General features: G+C 35.1%; 1 protein-coding gene across 1 annotated transcript in view; it reads left to right on the forward strand.

The window, feature by feature from the left end:
• The first annotated feature begins 4845 nt into the window (after positions 1-4845).
• LOC134660074 (zwei Ig domain protein zig-8-like) overlaps positions 4846-27993 on the forward strand; it is a 146365-nt gene continuing 123217 nt past the window's right edge. The window contains exon 1 of the mRNA XM_063515777.1: positions 4846-5346. The gene's annotated coding sequence lies outside the window, so the exon portion shown is untranslated. The remainder of the gene's footprint in view (positions 5347-27993) is intronic.

The following is a 27993-nucleotide window of genomic DNA, read 5'->3' on the forward strand; positions in this document are numbered from 1 at the left end:
ATTTTGTTGTAGGTCTATATTACAACCTGAAAATAAGAAATAAAAAATGTGATATTTTGTACAGATAAATTATGTACTAAACGGTTGAATAAAACAAAAGCTAACGGATTTTCAAGGCGCTTTAGGTATAACATACGTATTTTTCAGCCACACTTACTATGAGACGCCCAATCCGTGTGCTGTATCTAAAATTTTAGTTTCTCAGGTAACCGCTTATAGTCACCAGCAAGCTGTCTCATGTTTTCTTAAGATATACAAACAATTAAGTTTAATTACCGAAATGGAACACAAAAACAAAACGTAATAATAAATTCCAGTAAAATAATATAGAAATAACAAATATTAACTGACACTTCAATCGACAAATTTTTTTTGTAAAAAAAATCTTTGTAAGATACGGTCCGAATTGCGGATACGTAGGTACTATTTGTCAACTATGGTAGAAATTCTTAAAAGTAAAATAATTAATTTTGCGTGATGATCAGTGTATTTTTTGAGTTCATTATTTTAATTGTACAATAAAATACCTAAAATATAGTATTTTATCAGTTTTTATCAAATCTTAAACTTTATTTTTATTAATTAATTATTAAGAATTCATACTCGTACGTGGTTTGGAACGATGCGGTCTGAAGTTTTTCGGGGGTCTATTATAAACCGTGAATATACCGTTGAATGTCGTTTTAACTTTTTTTTGTCTGTTTCTTTTTGCTAACAGTGTGAAAGGGACAGAGATAATAGAACCCAAGTATTTCGAACTTTTATTAGACCCCGCATGTTGAAATGACGTGTGACTATAAAGGTCACTTGAATGTCATTTTGTCTCACTCAGTGAGCAAAATCGCATTTTGCTCACTGTTTTTAAGAATCAAAGTACCCTTGTTCGAGCTGCTGAGGTGAAAAATAAATTCCTTCCTCTACATACCGACATAGGAAAAATATTTTAGTAGCTGGCTATAAAAATCAGTTTTTTGTATATTGTCAACAATCTCGATTGGATTACCGCTGTTAATTATATCAATAGCCATTCTATCCTGCACGGCTAGCACATGATGGGCGCGACAGTCGACAGGCGAGAAAATGCCGCGACATAGAGCTCTCTCGCGAATCGGTAGCATAAGAACCGCGCGACAACCCGCTGTCTCGCGGACAAATGTCAAAGCGACATAATTTTGTCGTTTGACAGTTCCACGCGGGATACTCTCGAAAATCGTAGCACGAGTGTACTATGGGAGACAAAATGTCCCGCGTTTGAACGTCAAAATGAGAGAAATTGTCTTCGAGGCTAGAGGGTCGCGACAAGCGCATTTGGTCGAAGTTTTGTTGACTTTTGTTCTAAAAGAAAGATAATTTTCCATATTTTATATTTATTTCATACTACAACACTTTTTTGTTTAAGTATAATTTGAATCTTGAGTTTCATGATCATGCCATTAATATCAAAATGATTATATTTTTTCACAATGACTTGTTTGTTCTCTTAAGTTAAACGAAAATCCGACAGAAAAAAATCTAAGCCTAAGATTGTACGATCACGACCACATCAACAAAGCAAACCTTTGGTGGCGAATTGACTGGGGGATAATTAATAGAAACATAAATAATTGATACAAAAATAGTACATTGCTAATCCGCGAAACAATTACGTGCTATCAATCAGTGCTAACCCGTTATATTTACTTACACGCGTATTTTTACATGCAATTATTGTTGACAACCTATATTATGTCGCTCCTTAGGTGTTTCCATTCATTGCGGGATATAAACAACACAATCCCGACCTGAATATTGCGATCAACCTTACTTATAATAAGTAAATGCAAAAGTAAATATGTACCTATGTACAGTCAGCAGCAATAGTTGCTAAGCGGGCGAGGTGTTCAAAATGATCTTGACGCGACTTTATTGTTAAGAGAATAAGAGCGCGTCAAGGTAATTTTGAACACCTCGCCCGCTTAGCAACTATTGCTGCTGACTATATGCTACCTCTTGACGCTTAATCCGCCGAACCGATTTAGACGAAATTTTGTGAAACATCATTCCACAAAGAATGCAAATAATGAATCTGGCAGCTCAACTCAACCTCCACCTCACAGAAGACCACAGCCGTAATACTTACTTTGTAGTGTACGAGTTGGTACTAGCCTAATCCTTAAGTTACGATTCCCACCGACCGGCTAGAGTTGGGCCGCGCCGGAGTGCTTTTTCAGTGTACCTATTACATAATGTGTGGCAGAAGCGATAGAATCCGTCCGGAGCCATCCGATCCGCAAGCAGCCGACCGGCTTTGGGCATACAAATGTGAAATGCGCTCCGACTCCGACGAATCGTAACTTAAATCTGAGTACCTATCTCAAAAAGGTCAAAGTAAATAAAATCATTTAAAGTTTTTGGTAGTATTTATTTAAAAGTCACATTATTTGAGAAGTGTTATCAACACTCGACTGTCCTTGCACGGAGTAGGTTCCCAACTTGAGCCCTTCTATGTCCTCCGTGATGGCAGGAGGGCTGCGGTTAGCAGCAGCATGCTTAGGTGTAGAGAATACCTCCGTGTTTGATGACAGGCTTGTGCATGATTATCATTCAATCTATCTTCGAAGCCATAAGGGAGATATGTCGGGGATTAGCATAAGATATTTAGTCTGTAAATAAGATTTAAAAGGAATGTAATTTTTTTGCAAAAGACAACGGAAAAGAGCTTTATGAAGATTGAATTGTGTACGTACTTACAACTTGACTTCTTCGTAAAGATGGTATTTTGTTAGCCAAAACTTTTAACAAAACGCCAATTATTCGTAAGGAGTTGTATTTTAATGATTAGGTAGGTAATCTTTAGATAATTATAATAATATATCCCAACTTGTAACGACAAAGCGAATCAAATTTTGATTGACAGTATTGACACTGACATTTTCGACTTAAAAATAATATTTGCTATTTCTTATTCTTCATACTGCGAGAAAGAGACAAAGTTATCGTGACTAGGGACGCTCCGTTTCTAAGGCTGACTATTCATTACTTATCCGATTATTATTTTACCGATTCAGTGTTGCCACGAATGAAAAGTTTGTTCCATGTATAAATGGCCACATTGGCTAAGTCGCGCGCGGGATGGCTCTCTCTCGTGGAACTCTTTTCTCGATGTGCGAACTCATGCTGCCAAAATCGAGGAATTGACAGATAGAGATAGAAATTTGTGACGGGCGACTGCCGTCTCTCGCGGCGCGAGCTATCCCGCGGGTAATCATGTGCTAGCCGTGCTGACAAACAATTTTATTCAGTTTACAAATTGTCACACCCATAATATTGTTAGGTAATGGAATTGACTAAATTTGGCACGCAACACTTTTTAAGTACCTGGACAGAAAATAACTATTAGAATTTTCTCTGCGTCTCCAGGCCTGTCATAAAATGTTTTGCTGATTATTTTATGATGGCCTGTAGTAAGCGAAAAGTGTTAAAAAGTTATCATAAAACTAAAAGCCACCGTAGGCTTAACAAAAATGTGATAAAACTAACGCTGAATAACTAACCTTATTTATAGACCCTTAATCCTTTGCGCCCGCATCGTTGTGCAATAGTTATTTTCGATACAAGTGCGAAAAAGAGGAAATTCGAAACGAGTGGCGATAAATTAAAACACGACCGAAGGGAGTGTTTTAAATCGACACGAGTTGCGAATTACCTATTCGCACGTGTATCGAACAACGTTTTACAGTACGTACATATAGCACTTTAAAGTTTCGACATCGCACGAAAAATGCTATTTTACGCACTAGTGCGGAAAAGTAGCCCCATATGTACTGTAAAATATTATTACGTAACTATTTACTGTACCTACACCCACAGATTTGGTTTGAGGTTGAGACTTGAAAATGAGAAATAAATTTAAACGCATTAATATTAAACAGCAAGTGGGTATTATTAGGTTGGCAGATGTGAGTAGGTAAGTTAATGGATAACATAAAATTATGTGGCTGTATAATGATACATTGAATATGGTATATAATAGTATGGTATGAAAGTGAACCTTCCTTCAAATAGTGCAATGAGACATAGGTCCAAAACTTGAGCTTAAATTAATTTTAAACTTATAATGAATAAAAATTCGAAAAAAGTTGAGTTGGAATGAGTACATATAAGTTAAAAATATTTGAAATGGTTGAATTCCTGAGGCCTGTGAAATGAGATATCCAATACTAATGTATAAATTGCACTAATTTATAAGCTAGACTGTGAGTGTCATCTTTCATATGTACTTATAGCATTTCCACTCTGCTGAAAGAACACTTAGCAAATGTCAAACACCGTCGACCACAGTCTTCAGTTTGCCGACCTGCTAACCGACCTGCTAACCGACCCACAAAATTAAAGTCAAATTTCTAGTCCTCGTCAACCAGAAATAATATATTCCCAGAATTTTGAAATATACAAACAGGAGGAAGCGCCTTCCTTTACCAGCACTTTGGATACTGGTAGTTCATCTAATAAAGGTATAACAAAGACATAGGACTGTGAGAACGTAGTAGCGTTGAATGGTGTGGATATTTTTTCCCGACCACGGCGAAACAAAAGGAGGGTTATGAATTTGACCGGTATAAGTACCCGTTGTACCTACCTAACATACCTACTAAATCACTACCTAAGTATCTATAAAACGTGATGGCTGATTGGTTTTCAATTTCCAAAATCACTTTCAAAAGTAAAATTTATTCTGCATGTAAATATACCTAATCGTGAATTATTTTATCTGCTAATATCATAATCACTACAATACAAACCGTACTTACGAAAAAAAAACCATAAACTTTTATTAAGAACTTACACTTATTCATCGCTTACTCACTGCGCAATATTCAAATAAAGCGCCAAACGGATATATTTTTCAAGATTTTCGGTCATGCGCGAGCTGCCCGGGTACCAATACACGTTTTACTTGTAGGTGATCGGGTACACACATTCATAATCGCCGACTATCAGTACTCGGAAAATCACGGACACAGGCAAAGAAAATCACGCACACTTCCATCCAATCTCTGTGTACACTGTGCAGGTATGGGGGTTTCACGCACACTGGCACCGCGTCAACCCTGCGATGCTGTGTACATTAGTCTCCTTCTGGGTACCGTGTCGTAAGGACGTGTATTTGATCACCATTTTATGACGTTCGGGAGTGTAACGATGTGAACTCGGTATCATAAGAGTTAACTCGAGTGTTAAGCCTTTCACAAGTTTGTATGGATAGTGGATGCTTCAAACTTTTTCAGTGTATTTATGTGGAGTGTTGATACAGTTGTGTGAAATTTTAAAGGAAATGAAATCGGCATTCTTTGGATAAATTAGTAGGTAAGCAAAGGAAGCGTTTAATTAATTTTTAAACACGATGATTGTATCCTGCAATAGGTAATTTAAACAAAAAATGTTTTTATTGTTTAATGTTGCATGTTATTTATTTGAAGTAGGTATTAAGATATATCAATTGAATAAAAAGGTTACCTTACAATGGTTGGGTCCCTTTAGGTACAGGTCCCACTCTTTCTATATTTAACTGGTATTACCCGTTTTACTCTAGGTAAGTACCAAATCTAGTTTTAAGTATCCAACATGATACTGAAGGATAGGTAAATATCACGATATTTATCGTATTATTTACGTAATCAATATTGCGATATTTATTTACCCAATTTTTATTTTTTTAATTATCTTGGTAATTTCGAGCCCTGATTCGCAATAAAATGTATTCAAACTACATATGTACGTACTTAGTTTATATTAGGAAATTAACTAGCTCTGTAACGTGACGTTTTTTACTTTTACCAATTCGTGATTATTTATAAGAAGAATCGATATTTTAAAAACAAAACTTCCGTGAGACACAGACATATATTATTAAATATGCAACTGAGAACTAAATGACATGGAGGCCAATTCGAACGTACATTTTGATGTCAAAGCCTAAAGCTCGCGCTATGCTCAGGGTTCCGTAGTTGTTGTCCGGTCGTCACTTATCATGTCACGTCAAAAATAAAACTGAAAGGGGACTTTTTGGCAGCACTTTAATGTTTATCTAAAAAGGGAAAACTTTTTGCAAAAACCCCAAGAGAGTTATGATTACGATTATGCTCAAAACACTTTTCGTTGAAAGTATTATGCACTACTTTTATGACAAACCTTTTTGTGCTGATTGGCTTTCTTGACTATTACCTAGCTAGTCTAATTTAGTAAGAACATTTGAATAGTAGTAGTAGTAGCATATAGTAGTAGTAAAACACTTTATTGTACAACAATCAGATCAAAACAGGAAAAATAACATTCGTCATTTGTACAAAAGCGAACTTATCCCTTTAAGGATCTCTTCCAGTTAACCTTTGAGCAATTGAGGAGAATTGGAGACGGTAGACATCTGTACCTTACCAACGCCGCAAAAAAGGAAAAAAGAAAAGAAATTAAATAATAAAAAACGAAAAGTTTCTACTTAATACTTAACATATTATAATATTAGTAGCTTACCTACAACAAATATATACATATATATATACAACTAAATACATATATATTTTATAATAAATATATTATATACAAAACCTACAATACTGCACACATCCTTCAAATTAAGTTTAAGTTTCGTCTGCTAGCCATAACTTTTTTAAATTCGCCTTTAGTGAATAGTACCCGTAATAAGCTAATATATATCTAACGAAGATCTAGTTCTGTCTTATGTAATACCTACCTTTATGTTAACGTTAGAAGGCGGCTGGATTCCTATTTATATTGAGATTTTACGCTTGGTTGGGAATCAGAACAAACTGCCAAGGCGGGCTGATCCGCTAGTCCCGAGGGTTAAGATGAATGCTCTAAGATCTCGGCCACCTAGAAACCTCACATAGAAATGAGACCTTTTTAATGTCCATCATTAGTTATTCCAGGCAGTATTAGCTAGGCTTTAACCTTTTCCACGCCAAAGACGTATATATTGGCACCGCAGGTCCAACGCCAAAGACGGATTAATCGGTCACAGACCACAGAGTAACACCGACCTACGTGCATTGACATAAAGTTCAACTTCAGTTTTGACACTTCAATGACGTGGCGTCTGAGTGACAGCTTTTGTGTTTGACACGGCGTCTAAAAGGTTAAGGTAGAATCGTGGAATAAAATATGTTTGTACAGTCGACGTCAGAGATATATTTACACTTTTGCACTTTACTCCTTTGTAATAAAGCGAAAACTGTAAACATATCTTTGACGTCGACCGTACGTCATTGTATTATTTAATTTTATTTTGAATTTATAATGCTGGTATAATGTGGTGGAATTCGCAATATAGCCGCCCACGAAATGTTCCGCGTAGAAGCCTTTAAAAATTATCAACCCTATTTTCATCATCTTAGGGGATGGATACATTTCAAAAATTACGTTCCTAATGGAGCTCTATAACATTTGAAGAGTATAATAATGTTTCGAATTTAATTTTCCCACCTACGGTTTAGGTTGTGTGTTGTCTGTCAAGAAATATATTACGGGAATAATAATAAATAAATAAATAATATAATAAATAAATATTATGGGACATTTTTACACAAATTGACTAAGCCCCACGGTAAGATCAAGAAAGCTTGTGTTGTGGGTACTCAGACAACGATATATATAATATACACATACATAAATACATAGAAAACACCCAAGACTCAGGAACAAATATCTGTGCTCATCACACAAATAAATGCCCTTACTAGGATTTTCGAACACAGGACCGACAGCTTCACAGGCAGGGTCACTACCCACTAGGCCAGACCAGTCGTCACATCAGTCGTCAGATCAGTCGTCTTCGGGAATGTTCGTGCATGGAAGAAATAGGATCGTGCAACTGTTTGTAGTCGGATTATGAAGTTAGTCGCTTTCCTATTAATTTTACAATGATTATCGAGAAGGACGTATTTTAACAGCGACGCCCTAAACTAAAACCACAGTAGTGTGCTCAATGTTAAAAATTTACAAAAAATGGCAAATCAGCAGATTCAGAAAAAAATTAGTCATCCAAATGAGTCAAGTGAAAAATCCTAAATACATGTACATCAGGGATGTTGCGAATATCCGCATCCGCAACCGCGGAACTTCCGCATTATTTTCAACATCCGCATCTGCATCCGCATCCGCATAAAATCGATGCGGAGTTAATGCGGATGCGGATGTGGAACAGGTAGGTACAGGAACGTTTTAGCATCGGTGTAAGTGCTAGTCTCCTAGGTAATTTAGTCATTAGCCAAAAAAACCTATTAGAAATGAGCAAGTCAAGCGTGAGTGGGACTTAATGTACGGAACCCTTGGAACGCGAATCCGACTCGTACTTGACCAGTTTTTTGAAACAAAAATTACTAAAATATAATATTTGACGTTTTTTATGTATTTATCTTGACATCCGCATCCGCGGATGTGAACCTTTAAAAATCCGCATCCGCATCCGCGGATGTCAAAAAATCGGTATCCGCAACATCCCTGAGTAGGTACATGTATCGTGTTATGTGTCCATTAAAATGCGTGTAGGTACACGTATAAATCAGAAAACGTGACTCTAAATAGGTACATAATATATTTTCATAAAAAAGTGCCTGAGGAAAAATAGGCAGTGTACTTCTTCTTAGGTTGATTCCGTCGTAAAGAAAATTTGTACGCAATGTCAGAAAGAGTTCAGAAAAACGATTATAAAACAAAATGTTGCATATCTAGGTACTACAGTGTTTGAGATTATACGTACTTTTAGTATGACCTAAGTACAGTAAGCAAGTAAGTAAATTTCTATGCAGACAGCGTACTGTACTGTACCTAAACCGGTCACTAATAGGTATACCTATCTAAAAAAATCGAATTTTTTTAATTTTCACATTATTTATACCAGTTTATTGACTATAACAAATTATATACATATGAAAATGCAAATTATATGATATTTTTTTCATAAACCTAACTGCCCATTTTAATGCTTTCATTGTCTGTTTTTGTCTTTATCGTACAATAGGCGTCGGCGTCCCGAATTGAGGAGTTTGGAAATTAATTATCAATGTCCTTGCGCAAGCAAAATACAAAGGGATGGTTAAAAAGCCTGATATTACGGAATTTGATGATTAATAGGGTAGGTACGAATTCATCGGGTTTGTGGGGCAAACGTTGGCGTGACAAATGAAAACTTTTTCACCTCAGCAGCTCGAACAACTCTTACTTAAAAACTGAGCAAAATCGCATTTTGCTCACTGAGTGAGACAAAATGAGCAAAATGCGATTTTGCTCACTGTTTTTAAGTAGCTAAGTACCTACCCTTGTTCGAGCTACTGAGATGAAAACTTAATTGTTGGTATATCTTAAGAAAACATGAGTGAATAGAGGTAAGTGATGAAGAAGGAATACATTTTTCACCTCAGCAGCTCGAACAAGGGCACTTTGCTTTGCTGTTTTTAAAACAGTGAGCAAAATCGCATTTTGTTCACTGAGTGAGACAAAATGAGCAAAATGCGATTTTGCTCACTGTTTTTAAGTAGCAAAGTAGGGTTCGAGCTTCTGAGGTGAAAACTTAATTGTTGGTAAACATGAGTGAATAGAGGTAAGTGCTGAAGAAGGAATACATTTTTCGGGTTCTTTAATATGTTCTCACTGCTGAGGTGAAAAGTTTTGTGAACTACACGAGATCAAAGTTATTTACATCTCGTGCGCTTTTGAGTCCCTTACTACGCTCAAGATTCTAAATTAGATTCACTCGCTACGCTCGTGAATCTAGTATAGAATCTTTCGCTTGCACGGGACTCAAAATAAGCACTCGAAGAAATATCAAACTTTGATCTCTTGTTGTACAAATAACTATTTCGGATTCTCTAATATGTTCTCACTGCTGAGGTGAACTACACGAGATCAAAGTTATCAAGATTCTAATCTTTCGCTTGCACGGGACTCAAAATAGGCACTCGAAGAAATATCAAACTTTGATCTCTTGTTGTACAAATAACTATTGATCAACTGAAGGCATAGTAAGTTCGTGTTCTCTCACTCTCAATGAGCATAAGCGTGAGCGAGATGGAAGTGCGTGCCCGGAAGCGCGGATAATCATCATGTTTTTTAATTTTATTGTTTTGCACGTTTAAATAAAATAAAAACTAATCGGCAATATCATGTTTGATTACGAGTACCATTAGTATCGCCTACTGATATACAAAGATATTATCAAATACATAAACATCTGAACAAATAACAAAACTTCCCTGAGACACAGATATTAAAACGGGTCACTCACGTATTTTAAGTCGAAAATCGTTCGACATGTTTCACTCCGTACTGAGTAGTATCATCAGGAGCTCGCGTTGGCAGAGCTGCCGCCCGCAGTCTGAGCGTGTCCTAGTCCTAGTTATATATACCCATCCTTGAATGACCCTTTACAATACGTTGTTACCGTTGTAAATAACTATAACTGTTCAGTAATGTCAGCGTTGAATTTACAAGGCGTATTTTGCAGTGTCTTAAACTTTTAATGGTTTAATTCGGATTATTTCAAACTTGTCCACCTTTTGCGAATAACTATGTAAGTAAGCTAAAATATTATTTTTCGCTATTTTTAATTATTATACTACGAAAACTGTGATAAGCAATTAAAAACTTTACAAAGGGCACAAACCAGGAGCGAGACGAGATAAAAACTCAATTATGTAAAGCTTTTTTCTTATAAAATATTATCCAACGCTTGGCATTTATTAGGTACCTAAATCAAATCAAAGTTTTAATTAAAAAGTTTTAATACATAAAATGATTGATCGCACCAATTTTTTTATTATTCAAAATATTTATTAGTACAAAAAAGGGATTCTTGGAGGTGGATGGAGAATTTGATCTCTTTTTCGAGTTACAATGTATTTTTAGGGATTATTTCCCATTAAACAACCTATTTTATTTACACGTCATGCACCAAACAAAGCTGCTTATAGTACAAACAGCAACACTCTTAACTGTACATCGGTGGACCTTATTACAAAAGGCTTATGCCTTTTGGTTTATGGTCCACAATATACAAGTTTTACAATATAAAAGAGATAAATATAATATTCGTGGCGCTTGATCCAATTTTTTATGCGGCTTTGTCATCATAATAATAAAATTGTGATTTGTATATATGTTAAAATGTCACACTATAAGTAGTTTTGTGATAGAGTCTGTGTGGAAAGATAAGACTTGTGGAATATAAGTGCATTAACATTAAGTAACAATAGGTACATTCTGTGACTCTTTCTGCTGTTTTTGCTGTTTTTTTTTTCTTTTCCTCGCACACAATACATAATTGACAAAATAATTAACGTCTGACTAAAGTGTTATACAAAGCGCTTACCTATTGATAATAAAATTAACCCGCAGGTGTCACTGGCAATTCTAACAAAGCGCGATTACGTACATATCTCAATAATAAATCTGCTTATGAAATTGCTGAATTGCCGGTTCTATCGATACAATGGAAAAAGGTCACGCGGTCCTTATCCTTTTAATTAAAAAGTTGAACCTTCCAAATTGTACTTGGAACCCTGGGTTGAAAAATTAAAATTGAATAATGGGCGGTTTTATTTATACAAAAGTGACATGAACTCGTTATTCGGAAATTTGGCGCTAAATATCGGCTGTGAGCGGCCAAAGATTTTAGGAGTATTTTAAGCTTTAGTAATGGTTGTAAATTGTTTTTATCTATTTCGGCCAAAGGTACATTTGAGGCAATAAATTAATAGACAATTCGGAAGAATTAATTATTTTGATTTGTAAAATTACTAATTTTATTTGTAGAATTAGGTCGCCAGATCGGATCATTGTCTTATATACTTACTTACCTGTCATTCTTAAATCATAGCACGAATTTAGTAGGAAAATAGTATGTTATCACTTTCTTTGCAAGACAATTAATCTTATTGTCATTGTACTGAAAATATATGATGATTGTGTTGCAAGTGTCATGTTAAATAAGGTAAACCGGGGTGACTTTCAAATGCAGGGGCGACTTCGATATTTCAGTTTTTCAGCCGTAACAAATTTTTATTCAGAATCGTTAGTAGTAGGTAAACAAATATGTATAATAATGCAACTTGTTAGACGAACAGATCGGGAAAATAATGAGTAAAGCTAATTTAAACTTTCAAACTATCAAAGTATCCCAACTCAGTATTTCCAAAACTCACCCTGTTTTACGGTACGTATAATCGCTTTATCTCTATGCGTTTTAGGCCTCTCATACTTAATAAAATACGTAAAACCAGTTTTTCATTAATTTAACTAGCTGTTTAATCAATGAATTCGTGTATTCATTATTTATTTCAGGGTTTAATCAGTAAAGAAGTAGGGACAGGGGAACGAAATGTACTTACTTCCTTAGATACATCTATTTTATCGAGGTCATGTCCATAATGTATGCAGTCGAGAACTTTGTCGCTTTCAGAAAACGTGTAAGCTGCAAGAGTTAATGTCGTGAAAAGTTACAACGACAACGTTGTAAAAGTTTACTGACGGTGGATTTAACAAATAGTATTAGGTAGGTACAATACAAACACTAACCTTTAGCTTTAACTCTTTCGCATTACCGAAATGATTTTAAACAGTGTGTTTTTTAGGGTTCCGTAGCCAAATGGCAAAAAACGGAACCCTTATAGATTCGTCATGTCTGTCTGTCTGTCTGTCCGTCTGTCCGTCTGTCCGTCTGTCTGTCCGTCCGTATGTCACAGCCACTTTTCTCCGAAACTATAAGAACTATACTGTTGAAACTTGGTAAGTAGATGTATTCTGTGAACCGCATTAAGATTTTCATACAAAAATAGAAAAAAAAACAATAAATTTTTGGGGTTCCCCATACTTCGAACTGAAACTCAAAAATTTTTTTTTCATCAAACCCATACGTGTGGGGTATCTATGGATAGGTCTTCAAAAATGATATTGAGGTTTCTAATATCATTTTTTTCTAAACTGAATAGTTTGCGCGAGAGACACTTCCAAAGTGGTAAAATGTGTGTCCCCCCCCCTGTAACTTCTAAAATAAGAGAATGATAAAACTAAAAAAAATATATGATATACATTACCATGTAAACTTCCACCGAAAATTGGTTTGAACGAGATCTAGTAAGTAGTTTTTTTTTATACGTCATAAATCGCCTAAATACGGAACCCTTCATGGGCGAGTCCGACTCGCACTTGGCCGCTTTTTTTTTAATTATCGGTCATCATGTCTTCTTATTTGTTTGTCAGATGATATTGATAATTTGTGTTGGCGTCATTAACTCATTAGCTAACCAGTATCTTCAGCCTCCCCTTTTTATCATCTTGTAAATGGATAGACAGACGTATAGATTTCAAAGTGATGCCATTACTGTCCTGTTAACTAAATTTGCATGATTTACCTCATTATCTTATACAAAATCTTCATACAGATAACCAGAATCCAAGGATCTTTACAATGTCTGCAGCATAAGCTCTTTCCTCGACCACTAACTTGGTACTTATCTGAGAATGTAGAGCGGATGTTCTTAATGTTTACTTTACGAGGAATCTTGCATACACCTGTGTACTAGTGTGCCAAATTAGTCTAGCTTGTTCCGCTGTGCAATTAGTAAATTGTGCATTTTGCATGCGGTTTTTAAACAATTTTATAAGGTTCCTAGAGCCTGACATATGACCTTCCAATAAATAACACTCCACTGTATTTTCTATTGGCAATTAACAAGCGCATATAGGCATTAAAAAAAATTCGTACTCTGACAAATGGTCGGAGACAATACCTAGTCCAATTATATTTATTAATTTCTTGTAAAACATTACGTACCTAATTATGAAAACTCATAATCGTGAAATGTATATGATTAGATACAATTATAGTTTTTAAGCTTAGTTTTAAAACCATATCTAATTAAAATAGCGACAGCCAAAATACTCTGACTTAAATATTAAGCTGTAAAAATATTGGATTTTTTACAGCTAAATATTTACACAAAAATGTTACATATAATACAATAAATTCCCAGATTGGTTCAAATTTGAACGAATACTTGGAAATATAAAGGAAAACTGAAACAATGTAAGTCGTGATGGCCCATTTGGTATGGAACCGTCGTAATTTCATTGTATTGTTCTGTGTTTGCCATATTGTCTGCTATTACAGTAAAATTGTACTGCGTTTCATATTAGAGGGCCAACAAATTTAATACATGGCATCAATTTACAAGTTTTGGATAATATCTTGTTTATTCAGTTTCTTTATTTTTATTTAACAATTTTCAGAATATCACATTTGATAACAATTTTACAGTTGTATACGTATGCTTCGTTTATAAAGTAAAGTGTGAATTATCTAGGCATTTTGTTTTACACGGTAAGTAAGTAAAATAAAATAAACGCCACCCACTGACATAGATATCTAGGGACTGGCTTGCCGGGCAATAATAATGAGGCATGACAGGGGCCAGTACAGCGGTGTGAAATCGCTACAACGCGATTGGTTGATGAGTTCGCATCACGCGCGCTATTGGTTCACGTGTTCGCATTACGCGCGCTATTGGTCGCAACTAGTCGCGTTAGACTGCACGATTGGCTGGAATTCGTGGGTAGCACCGCTGAACTACTACGATGTTTAGTGCCCCATTAACCCGTCCTTAGATATTATACGTCAATGACGCCACCTCATTAAATTTGGGCTCGGTATAAAAGACTCGATGAGTACTTATTTATAAATAAAAGCTCAATTATATTTGTTTGATGTCAATTGTACGTCGGTAAAAGCTTTGTGCTTGGATTTGTAGATTGGTGTAGTAATTACCGAATGTAAACGTTATAAGGGCCTACTCGTATGCCTCACGAAGCTAAATAGATTGTTTTAAACTCGTTTGTAATTTTATGTGTCGCCCGTCGCCCACCAGTGCGAAGCATTACAGGCAGTTAAAGTTAGACCAAGAAAAGTCTGCAACGATATTGATAGCACACGCAGTGCAAGTGTTATATTTTAAACGTCTTTCAAAATATTGCGTTTAAATAACATTTGCAATGCGTATGCTATCAAAATAGTTGCAGACTTTTCTTAGTCTAACTCTAGGTGCCTATAAAACTAAATAAATAAAAAATAGCCCTTAATGTTACAAAAGTTTCAGTAAAATCTAGCTTATGTTAATCTTAAGTTACATAAATACAATTCTTATTTGTTTATTTGAATGAGCGGACCTTCTCGCCATAGCGAAATCTCCGACAAAAATCAAGACATACGACACATTTGTGGTTACATTGCGTCAAGCAAATCCCGGTATAGTCGATCCTGTACGGGTAACACACGGGTAACACCTAGCTACCTTTACAGCTACATATTGGCAGGTACATATGTTAAAATAAAAGTTTCGCACCGGACTACTTTTACACCCGCCGTCGTCACACGTAAAGGCATAATCACCGAGCATTAGCACCCCATTCACGAGACTGTTAATTAAGGAGGGTGTTTACTGATTAAACAGATTGAAGGCGTCATAGTTATACATAACTACGCATACTTCCTGAGGGAAATTAGAATGTACGCGGGTTTTTGATTACGATTCAAACGGGAAATGATTGCTGGGGTTGGCTACTATCGACTAACCATTATTGATATAGTGCTGGATGACGTATTTGCAATCAGGTTGTGTTGTTGTTGATTGCTTTCATTTGGCAATAAATCAAAAACAGAATTATTCATGAAACACAAAAATGATCCGATAATTCGTTAATTTGGGTACACTATCGGTTAGTAATCCGTAACAAATTGTTTTAAGTCAATAAAGTTTAAACAAAAAATATACATGTAAGTGCTTTGCATCGTTTTATTTTATTGCAAACTGGACTGAAATTTATAAAAACTCAAAAGGTTTTTAAATTAGTTGTCCGTCCATTTGTCATTTCTCTGTGGCAACTAATGGAGCGATGTCAAGCACTTGGATATTTATGTTTATGCAAAGTAATAGCTCTCGGAATTCGAAACCCGACGAGTTTAATTAATATTACGTTGCTAAGGGACATATTTCGTGTTTGACATAAAATAACAAAAAGCTTTTTGTTTTTATTTTGTCTACTAAAGCTTTAAACTATAAGAATGCTAATTTCACAAAAACATATTAAATCAAAAAGCTAAAAAAATATTCGTGTAAATTGCGTCGATGGCCCTTCAAAGTTCAAAGAGAGAAGACAAATATTAGAAACGCCAAAAGGAATGGAAATACCTTTGAAATGAAATGTCTTCTTTATGAAGGTGATTTAATAAAAAAAAATATATGGAACAGAAGACAACTACTCTGAAATATTGTCAAATTGATTTAAACGTTATGGCCAGTGTTTTAATAGTCTGGGGTTCTGTAGAGTTAGAGTTTTAACTTTTAGTACTCTTTTGAATCCTATCAATTTAAAATGTGTCCGAGGAACTCAATTCAATTATTAAGAATAACTTAATCGAACAACCGAGCGAAGCGAAGTTTTTACATTCAATTTGGAACAAACGCTAAAGCCAGGGCTCGTCCTGGCATTTTAAATTTCTTTATTTTTGGTCTGAGTAGGTACATAATTATGCTGAAATATCTGAGGATGGAAGAGGAAACGTGTAAAAACGCAACATAAAACCCACAATTTTGCGTGAGCCCCCTATTAATTAGCTATAGGTACTTACTTAAGTATAATGAAGCTGCTGTATATTGTATAAAATACTAAGTACCTATATCAGTATCGAAAAGTGAATCTTTTAATTTGCAACTTTTATTTTCCTATTGCTACATTGTCCGGGTTAAGGGGAAGGTAAAATTTTGGCAAGCTGAATGGCAATGTTGAAGATTGCATGCCCTTAAATATATGTATGATGTCTTAGAATTCCTTTCATCACTACCTTCCTTAACCCAATTATTTAGGGATCGGCATAACGTCTTGGATAATTTGGTTTCCGCTAGCAAAAAAAAAACGAAACTAAAAGTACACAAAAAAAACCACATTTTTTTGAAATTAGAACCAACCTATAGCTCGACAATTGAATGTACCTAATATATGTATACACGTTATAAACGTTAGTTGGAATAAAATAATCTCACTTACATATCAAGAATTATAATTATTAAAATTCAAGATTGAAGTCTAGATCGAATTCAAGATTGACGTGAGCTCTTGAAACAATTTTTTTATATATCTGTGTTTAATATAACTAAATGTCAGAATTTCCTCGCTAGATGGATGCGTTGAGCGAGTAAGCTGCCACTGTTCGGTCTTGGGTTCTGTTTCGGTCCGTTCGGGTTCGGTCGGTTCGGTGGAAGGCCTTTGAAGATACTTAATTAGATCTCCAGGGCCTCAACGCCGAATAAAACGGTATTATTTTGTATTACACTACACACACTTTTGTTGTACACTAGCGATCTCCACTACCTCTACCGCCGCCGCTTCTGCTATATTGACCAGATCATCAGTTGGTGTTGTGAACATTCCCTGGATTTTATTTATTTTTTAGGGTTCCGTAGCCAAATAGCAAAAAACGGAACCCTTATAGATTCGTCATGTCTGTCTGTCTGTCCGTCTGTCTGTCCGTCTGTCTGTCGATCTGTCTGTCCGTCCGTATGTCACAGCTACTTTTCTCCGAAACTATAAGAACTATACTGTTGAAACTTGGTAAGTAGATGTATTCTGTAAACCGCATTAAGATTTTCACACAAAAATAGAAAAAAAACAATTAATTTTTGGGGTTCCCCATACTTCGAACTGAAACTTAATTTTTTTTTTTCATCAAACCCATACGTGTGGGGTATCTATGGATAGGTCTTCAAAAATGATATTGAGGTTCCTAATATCATTTTTTTCTAAACTGAATAGTTTGCGCGAGAGACACTTCCAAAGTGGTAAAATGTGTGTCCCCCCCCCCCCTAACTTCTAAAATAAGAGAATGATAAAACTAAAAAAAATATATGATGTACATTACCATGTAAACTTCCACCGAAAATTGGTTTGAACGAGATCTAGCAAGTAGTTTTTTTTTAATACGTCATAAATCGCCTAAATACGGAACCCTTCATGGGCGAGTCCGACTCGCACTTGGCCGCTTTTTGTTTATTAGGATCACCAACAGAGGATAGGTACATTTTACATACGAGTATAAGTAACATACTAAGAGGGCACATTTTATTATTGATCCCCCACTTAAAGGCAATCACAGCATGCATTAAGTATTATAATGTTTAATTTAAACTGTAAGTTAACATTTAGAAAAAGACTAACCAAGCATAAATTACAATAATTTAGAATACTATAAAATACTAATTAACAACTTAACATTAACAATAAATTTTCCACACAAATGTAACAATATTTGTGAGATGACCTTCCAGAACCCTAAATATAAATGTCACTGTCCTATTTTCACACAAGTGTCTGCCGCTTGGGATTCGGCTGATTTCCATTCCACTAGCATGTTTATGTAATGCGGTCATCTGTTTATGTTTTACTTGCGTTTTATACTAAAACAACTTAAGTTTATTGAAGGTTTATTTATTTAGTGAAGCTTTTTCTAAAATGATTGATATAATGGAGCAGACTTTAAGCAGCTTCATAACTTGAAATACATATTTTATAAAATTATGATATTTGTAGAACTCTACATTTCGAACATCGTGTTCATTAAGCGAGTACCCTATACTGGATACTGGATGACTAGACAGTCATTAATGGATAACCTTCTAACTACCAACAGGGAACCTTAGGTTTTTGGTCCAAAAATGCACTTATAGGTCTAGTAACTCTAGTAAAAGTTTCGTGATTTTCGAAATAATCGAACTTTCCTGTCTTTTTTAATTCCTTTTTCCATTCCTTTGAAAACAGTAAATCGATACACTCTAAAAAAAATTTGGTTGGCCCTATCAATATCTTGATAGTCGTAATCAAGCATCTTGATTCCATACGTGCCTAACAAGAACTTAGACACATCAAATAAGGTAATTCTGATTGCTATTACTATATCTATGTAACTGAACCAATTAAGATCTTGTTCAATATTTACACGAAAAATAATTATGCTAACTAATTGATCCTAGCAAGATCAACTAAGGGCTTGATAATTATTATCATGATAAGTTACTGTACCAACTAATACAAACAAGTCAGTTTAACTAAGATGTAGGTCAATATTAACATGAAGAATTACTGTATTAACTATTTGACCCAAATAAGTTCAACTAAGAACATGATTACATCGACTAATGCACCTTATTAGCCTGAACTAAGATATTGTTAAATTTGAATCTCAATTGTTTAATCATTTCAACTAAGATGTAAATCAATGTTAACATGAAGAATTACTGTATCAACTATTTGACCCTAATAAGTTCAACTAAGAACATGATTGCATCGACTTATGCATCTTATTAGCCAGAACTAAGAAATTGTTAAATTTGAATCTCAATTGTTTAATCAGTTCAACTATGAATCTTGTCTAGTACAATATACCATTCTTCATCAATTGTACTAGTACAATTAAAGACAACAACAAACAACAAGCTTCATAGTTGAACTGATTAAACAATTGAGATTCAAATTTAACAAAGTAAAGTTTTATGAAAAGGGGGTAAATGAATAAAACAAAAAATATATATATAATAAGATGTTATTTATTCATCTAAACATTTAGAAAACTAAACGTTTTACATTTAAAAATTGAACTTTCTTTTACATACCTTACATATATATTATAATTAACATTTAAAACGGGCTACAAATATAATGACCGTTTGGCGTACAACCGTCGATTTCCCCCTTATACCCTACCCGTTGGCGGCAGGCTCGGGGACGTCTGTCGCCTACACGAGGGTCCCTGGGATGGCCAATGCGCAAAAAATGGCGCACTCTTAGAGAAGTAAATGGAAACAGTTCCTCCGAAGTCGAGTCCGCAGTTCGGACAGCCGCTGGCGGGGTTTCGGAAGCATGGTCCCGATCGTTTCCCGTGCCTCGCCTTAAAGCCTTGAGGCGGCCAACAGGCGTTTTACTGGGTAGACCTGGGGTCTCATTAGTCCACAACAGGGATTCCCACATAACCATCCCGGCCCGTCCTTTTATTCCCGTCGCCGCGATTAGCACTTGCTCCATGTTGCACATACACTATTATACATTAGGTACACAAAGCAAAGGTAACACGTTCACTGTTCCAGGCTTGCCGTGAAATAAAGGCACAAGTAAAGTTTATTTCGTTGACGCGTACTTGAATGACTAAGTAGTTGAATGTTGAACGTCGAGGCTGAGACTGACTCCCCACTCGCTTAGGTCACAGGCGCCGCAGGGGCGCGGGCGGGGAGGACCGCGGGTGCACCGGCGCCCCCCTACTTATCTCTTGATTGAACGGATTAACTGATTATTTAATTTAATTATGAAGAAAATCGATTTAACAAATAATTCTTAATAGAATGGAATATTAGTTTCGTAATGAATACAATAACTTGATCATAATGGGATTGAATGTTTTATCTTCGTTGTTCTAAATATTATATGTTTAGTTGATTAAAATACCAAGTCTTATGTAAATCAACAAAGAGAAAATAATCACATAAACTATTAAAATGTTCATAACTATTAACATATTTATCTGTTTTAATTAATTTGTTAAGGATTGAATCAACCTACGTTACATAATTATGCCAACAAGTTAATGATAGATGCAAAGTATACAATTGTTAGGATTAATAACATACCTACTTTATTAGTTCAATCACAGATACACTTATTGTTTTAAGTAATCAGGTTTATTTGATTTATATAAGATCGTTATTGTTATAATTAACTTAACGTCAACTAAGAGAAAACTGCTCTTAGTTGGTCTTCATTTTTTAGAGTGTAAACGGCGGGAAGAAGTTGATAATTCGAGATATTTTATTAAAGAAATTTGAACTTTAAATTGAATAACATAAGGTTCAAATTTCTTCCATTTTTTCTCGCGAGTTATCAACTTCCCTCCGTGTACGGAAATATGAAATACACTTGTAATGATTATTTTTTTCTCATCTCATAGTGATCATGATTTGATAAAAACTACTTATTTTGAAGTAGCGAGCTAATCATACTTAGGTTCTTTTAAAAGCCTAAGCAGAGCACCAAGAAATCTCAAGGCACATAAAAATATAACCTAAGTGAACAGGCGCTAGTCTCCGCTTAAAGCTATATAATAAGCTATTATATATCTTTTAGTTCCTTCACGTTTTCCTCCTTAGTTACAAACAGTGCATTTTGCTTTGGGAATTAGAGTGCGGATCATGAAATATAAATCGTATTAGGTTGTTTATACTGATCCTGTCGTTTGACCTCGTTTACGGGTACTTACACACAGATTTTTCCAATATCGACTCTTTTTATTACTTATAAGTGTCATCTTTGAAATATACCTTGACAATAAAGATAGTATGTAGGTACGAAATATTAATTTATACGAATTGATGTCAAAGACAAAATAGTTCTCTCTTTACTTAATACAGTACGCATGAAGTATCCAAAATTCAAATCGATAATTTCTGATCACTTTTAGGCATTTTGGTTTTTGGACTTCCCAAATAATTATCGGGCATTAGAAAAATACTTAAAATACTTTTGCGAAGACTTAGAATGTTTTGTCACAAGCAAAATATATCATTGATTGTTAAAAATGCTAGTTTACAATAATTCAGTGAGACAATCATTTCATGTAACAAATAAGGCACTTACACATATAATACTTATCTCAAAACAGTGATTATGGCACTTTAATTAATATCAAAAAGTACTTTGGAGGTGAATTCGTGAATGCTCCAGATCGCAGGTGTTTGTCTAAAGTTTTACGTCTTGCCTTGGCCAGGAAGTGAGATTTTCTCCTCGCGTTGCGGGGAGAAAATCCCACTTACGGGCCTAGGGTGACGTAAAATATATTTCTAGCATGACATGTTTTATTTCTTTCAATGTTATTTTAATATTTGTAAGTAGGTACTAAAGTTTGGACAAGTATACTTACCAGAAAGGTAAGGTAGACATCAATTGTGTAACAAATTGAGTGTATTATTTGCCCACGTTTGTTACTCACTGAACAGAACACGTTTGAAGTTCGAATAACAATAGTTCGAATACTCTTTGATTTGTCAAGAAAGTACTTGTCCAATCAAACGGAATCTCAGTCCAACAAACTCCTTTTATAGGCAATAAATCAACTTATAAAACACAAACCAATATGAAATGATATCCCGTCTAGTTATTACAGTTCCTTTATTACTCAACGTATTTGGTCGTAAAAAAATAAATGAGATCTATTGTCTCTAAGGAAGAAATCCTCTTTGCCGCGATGGAATCGCAGACCATTCAATTTTGCGAGGAGTCCATCGATCAATACTCCGTGGGATGATATATGGTTGGTAGAATGTGTCACAATCTAGCCGATGAAATTATATTGGCCCGATACTTCATCTTGGGCTTGTTCAATAAATCTTCATCGGATTATATTTAATTAATATAATATGCAAATAAATGCGCGACGGTTCTAAATTTATATTGCTTTAGTCCTCTCGTTTTAATTCAGATGAATATTCAAGATTTTCTTGACTCGTGTTGTGTGACCACGAAAGTTAATGTAGGTAGAATGTAGATAAATTTCATCAGTAATTATCAAGCATCTTTATAATTACAGATACTAAAATCAATTATTTGGATGAGTCTACAATTTCATTTGTTATGATGAGAATATTATATTTTGAATTAATTATTTAATCTAACAAACCATTTCATTGATATGTTTGAATCGTACTCGTTTAGTTTAGTTCGTGTCGAAAGATTTGAGGACGATAGGCGCAAGCCCTGACATGACGCAAAATAGAGAATAATGGCGCAAAATGATACGGAGAGCCGACCCTAAACCCTAGGATATGGGATAAAGGCTAACAATGATGATGATGATGATGGTACTCGTTTAGTTACTAGAAGCAACAACCCACTGTATGTAAATTTTCTGATTGAAGTCGGCGACTTAATACACTAAGTGTGAGGCCTGAGTGGACGCTCGAAGCGGAGCGTTCGGCTGAGCGTGCAGCGTGGCGTCGGGCTCACAAGTGATTTGAGCAGCGTGTACTAAGGCCGCTCCTATACGCTTGCATTTGTTTAAAGCCGCGTCTCCACCAAGCGCACGCGCCCGCGAGGCAGCCTCGCGAGCCAAATGCTCGGTCTATGTGGACGTGCCTCGAGGCCGTTCGGGCGCACGTTGGCTCGGCCGAGCGTGCCTCGGGGTCGAGCCGTCCGCTGTCGGTAAATGTGACATGCTCAAAGGTGCCTCAGTGTGCGCTGTTCGTTCGGTGTGGACTGGTGGTGGTTTTGGCTCGCGAGCGCAAATAGTTTTAAATAATCGGTGCTAGAAACATAACATGTTTTCCATCCATTGCTGATTGGAGCAACATATATTCCATTTATTCTCAAATTCTTCCGATATAACTAGCCATTCTTCTTCTGTAGACGGAATGTAAAAAAATACTAGGTATTATTTATTGCATTTATGTTTTTGCTTTGTCATAACCCAACACATACCTATGTTACGAAACGCGCGTTTTTGTGTAGAAAATGTAGTAAAAATTTGATTTTACTACATTGTTCACTTCACTAGAAATGGGTCCTCAACCAATTCCTTATCATTAAACTAGAAAACGATGAAATTATCAAATAAAGGGACACTGTTTGCTAGTTTCAACTATTCACACGTGAGATATTAACGAACAAAAGAAAAACCGTAGCAGAATAAAACAAAAGCACAAATAAATAACCAGGAAGGAACAACAAAACAATTTGCACAAGCCAGGTCAGTTAACCGGCTAGTAACAACAGATGCACGTGCCCCCATTGTTTCTCAGACAGACCCAATCAACCAGAAACGGCTGAGCGACAAAATAGTAATTTTCTCTATAATTTGTGTCGCACTTTTTAACTTTCTCAGACAATAATGAGCACAAATTTTCAAAATCTTCCAGGGACACACGTGTAAAATTATGTACGGTTATGAAATAATTTATTCCCATGTTTATTGCGACGGCATAAAGTTTCTTTATCCACCAGCGTCTTGGTCTTTTCTTGAAACATGAATTTTTCCTCTTTTTTAAACAATAAGCCACTAGAAAAATAGCACCAGCAGAAATAACACAACTATCCATCGTAATTTGCCTCGGACTTCTGATGGCTCGGTCTGCCTCGCGAGGCTCGCCTCAGTGTCTCCGAGCGAAACCGCGAGGCTGCCTCACGAGGCCAGGCTCGCGAGCCACACATCCGAGGCTGCCTCGCGAGCGCGTGCGCTTGGTGGAGACCCGGCTTAACATGCACGATTGCACGCCGCACGCCCCGCCCCGTAGCAGGCCTTACACATGTGTGGACAGTAGTAGGTACATAAGTTGATGATTCGAATAAGTTTTTCTATGACTTTTATAATATAAAATAAAATTATAATATAAAATTTAAGAAGTAAGACAATAAATAAGTTAATAATCTAAAACCCGACTGCTGAAAACTCGCGCTCTAAAAAGTATGGAAAAAGATAATATGTATTCTTCTCCGAAATTATATCGAATAGGACAGGTACCTTCGCGTTGAAACGAACATTTATATAAGTGAAAGTGAATGCGAATATGAAACTACAGTATGTAATAATACTCCAAAGTTAAATGTCTGTTTCATGGCTTATCTCCCCTACTACACCTAATAACAACGATATAGCACCACAACAGCATTTTAGTCAAAAATAATTTCCTTAACTTTTATAAAATTTTACTCTTTAAAGTTGCCTTTTTTCAAGGCCGTTGGCAACACAAACATACAACCTCTGATTTAGCGTCGAGTTTTAAATACCGCTTCGTGTCAAAGCTTACCCATGTAAATTAACTGGAACTCCGGATGCCTCACAGAGAATTACTTATCAGCCCTTCAGGATCAAATTTATTTTGAACTTTTATAAAAGGTTCGTCTGATTTGATTTATGTATGTTCTTACAATGATTTTGATTACGTTGGAGATAGAAGTGTGATTGTGTTAGCTGGTTTACATTTTGGCTAATCTTTTTAACAAGATATCCACGGAAATAATAGCTCTTGTTTTAAATTATTAAATTACAAGTAAGAAATATTTTATATATAGTAAAAGTTGTAAAACATTTTATCTTCATAAAAAATTAAATTCCCAAACCCATTAGGTAATTTTTAAATATGGAAAAAGACACCGAGTTATATCTTCTGTTTCCTTAACAAACCACAAAATGGATATTTCTGAGCGCATTATGAACAAAACATCAAGACCAAAGACCGGTAATTAAATAAATCCTGATCCGTCAATATGAAATCTTATTGTTTTCTCCCTATAATTTATCAATATTTTTCTTATTTTCACTTTCGCTGCGGTGTCATGCCGCATTGTACCGCTTCTGTCACGACCTCATACGAAATGAGATATAAATCTCTTTACAAACCTGCCAGTTAAGCTTGAGCTGTGACAGGTCGGAGGTTTCCTCTGCTTTTGTGCTAATTTCAAAGCTATGGATGAAGAGGGGGGATCAACGGAGTTGGTCTTTTCGTATCAGTGACATACGTTTCTAAGATGCTCAGTATCGCGTGGTTGCCTTCGATTTCTATATTTTCTCGGCCTATTGTAAGTAGGATTAGGGTTTATTTAGTTATTTCGGGTTAGATTCTGAAAGCGTCACACGTTTTAGGGATCGCTGAGCATTTTGTTCTTTGAGACAAAGCAAGTGAAGGTTGAATTTAATCAGTTTTCGCATCAATGTCAAATTAAAAAAAAAAACAATATTTTACTTTTTTATTTCGTGGGTATAAATGAAATTCGTTTAATATTTAAAATATTTTTCCAGTAAAAACAAATTTTAATATGGAGTTTCTTTTCGTTTCAATATTCGACGATTTTAACAAATTCTATCCACAAAACAGTTGTACAGTGTTATTGTACCTTTAGGGATGAATTCTGGTGCAAATATGTGACCAGAAGGGTGCGTATCCCTTAATTATTGATTTACTTGCGGTTTTCCCTCTCGTCGACCAGCGGCCTGGAATTTGTACACAAAAAGCAATTACTTATAGAGGGACGGAATTTGGGATTTGCTTCCGGTTTGGTTGTTGTTGGGATTTACTACATCGTTGACATATATGTTTAGGTACGTCCCAGAGGATGATGTTTTACTTACATTTACCGAGTTAAAAATAACATTTATTAAAAAGTTCATGAAATTTACAGTAAATATATGCTTACGAAGATGAAAAAGGTCTATGTTTAATTTGTTTATGGTATACCTATCGTATATTTATAAATACAAAATTTGAAGGCTTCGTACCGTGGAATGGGTTTACTTTGATAAAACTTTACTTCGTGTTCAAATTCGAATATTACGCATTCTGAACGCACCCTGTGGATTGTTTTTTTACGGTTGGCAAGATTGAACGTCACTGTTAGTGATTTGTGTCCGTGGGATCAAGCATGTCGATCGATGGGAAAAAAATTACAATATGCAAGTATCAGTTTTGTGTACTTTTAATAGCCTGTATAACTTAATTCTAATGTACAATGTTCTATATAGCAAATATATAAATTTGATGTAATCCATTGAATCAGGCATGTATCGGCCTATAACATCGATTCTTGTTGCAAATCATAATCATTGGCGGCCATTTTAGTATCTCGGTTTTTGTGGCATGGGGTGTCATTGATCGCCTATAAGGGTCTACTTTGACGATATATAGTTTTTTTAGATTATTTACATATTGAAGGTTTTTTAACTGATTTTTGTATTATTGTTTTAGAATAATGCCTGAGCATATAGGAACTACTCTGAAAAAGTTTTAAACCGGGTTGTGACAGAAGTGGTCGAAGGCAGGCCGTCGATACGCCAAACATCCGTACATCATCGTATTGTTATTACATATTGTTAATAAATTTTGATAGGTTTTTATTGTTCAATTATGCTTATTACATTTAATAAGTAAAATATGAGACTGTTTTGCAATAAAGTTGATTATTTCTAAGCTAACCTTTTTTCTCTTTGTCAAAGTAACCCCAAAGGCAATAAGATCCTTATAAATCCTAAACCTGCGAACCGATTTTTTTGTAATGTTTTGAAGATTTAGTCCCTATAGGGGGTTACTATCGAATTCCGTCGAAAAAAAGGGGGGTATCAAAGTAACCCTAAATTAAGTTTAAAGTTGATCACCACTTTAGAATTTTTTTTTCAAAGGACACATTAGTATTTAAAAAAATATTATTGGTGAAATCGATAGAGGAGCAAAAACCGATATTGTCATTTTTTTAATTTATTTTTAGATTCCATGTTCGGGGAGATAAATAAATATTAATTTTGAAATTGATCAAAGTATTTCACGGTATTCGTAATAGTTTCACGGAACTTGGTTTAACGTTTGAAATCAACTGCATACGACAGGCTAAATGCTCCAGGAGCGGCATTCAAAGTTTAAAATCTGTTCTTGATTTTAAGTATATTGATTTGAAATTATTTGCACTTTGTCTCACTCGCACCTATCCTCCTATCCTGGACTGAAAATTAATATATGTACTTTCTTAAAATATGATTTGTATTGTAAATTTTCTTGGTTCATCTATTTTATTAAATACATATATACAACATGCTACGTATTTTAAATTTTCCCAAGAAATATCACATTCGAAATGTATGTATTATTTATTCTACACTAATCGCTGTTTTATTTGTTGCAGGTAATTATATTTGCCATTAATAAAGTCGGACCTTAATTCCCAAATAAGTAAGTGCCTACCCTCTTGCAGTGACAAATCGTAGTTTTCTTTTTCATTCTTTTATTTAAATTATAATATTGACACGTTGTTATAACACGCAGGGTTTTTTATTTCCAATAACTATAGGTATATACTCACTCAAGTAAAGGATAATAAATATTTCGCAGCCTTTAAAAAAGGGGAACTTTATTTATATTAAATACATACTAT

This window comes from Cydia amplana, chromosome 2, assembly GCF_948474715.1.
Source record: "Cydia amplana chromosome 2, ilCydAmpl1.1, whole genome shotgun sequence".
NCBI lineage: Eukaryota > Metazoa > Arthropoda > Insecta > Lepidoptera > Tortricidae > Cydia > Cydia amplana.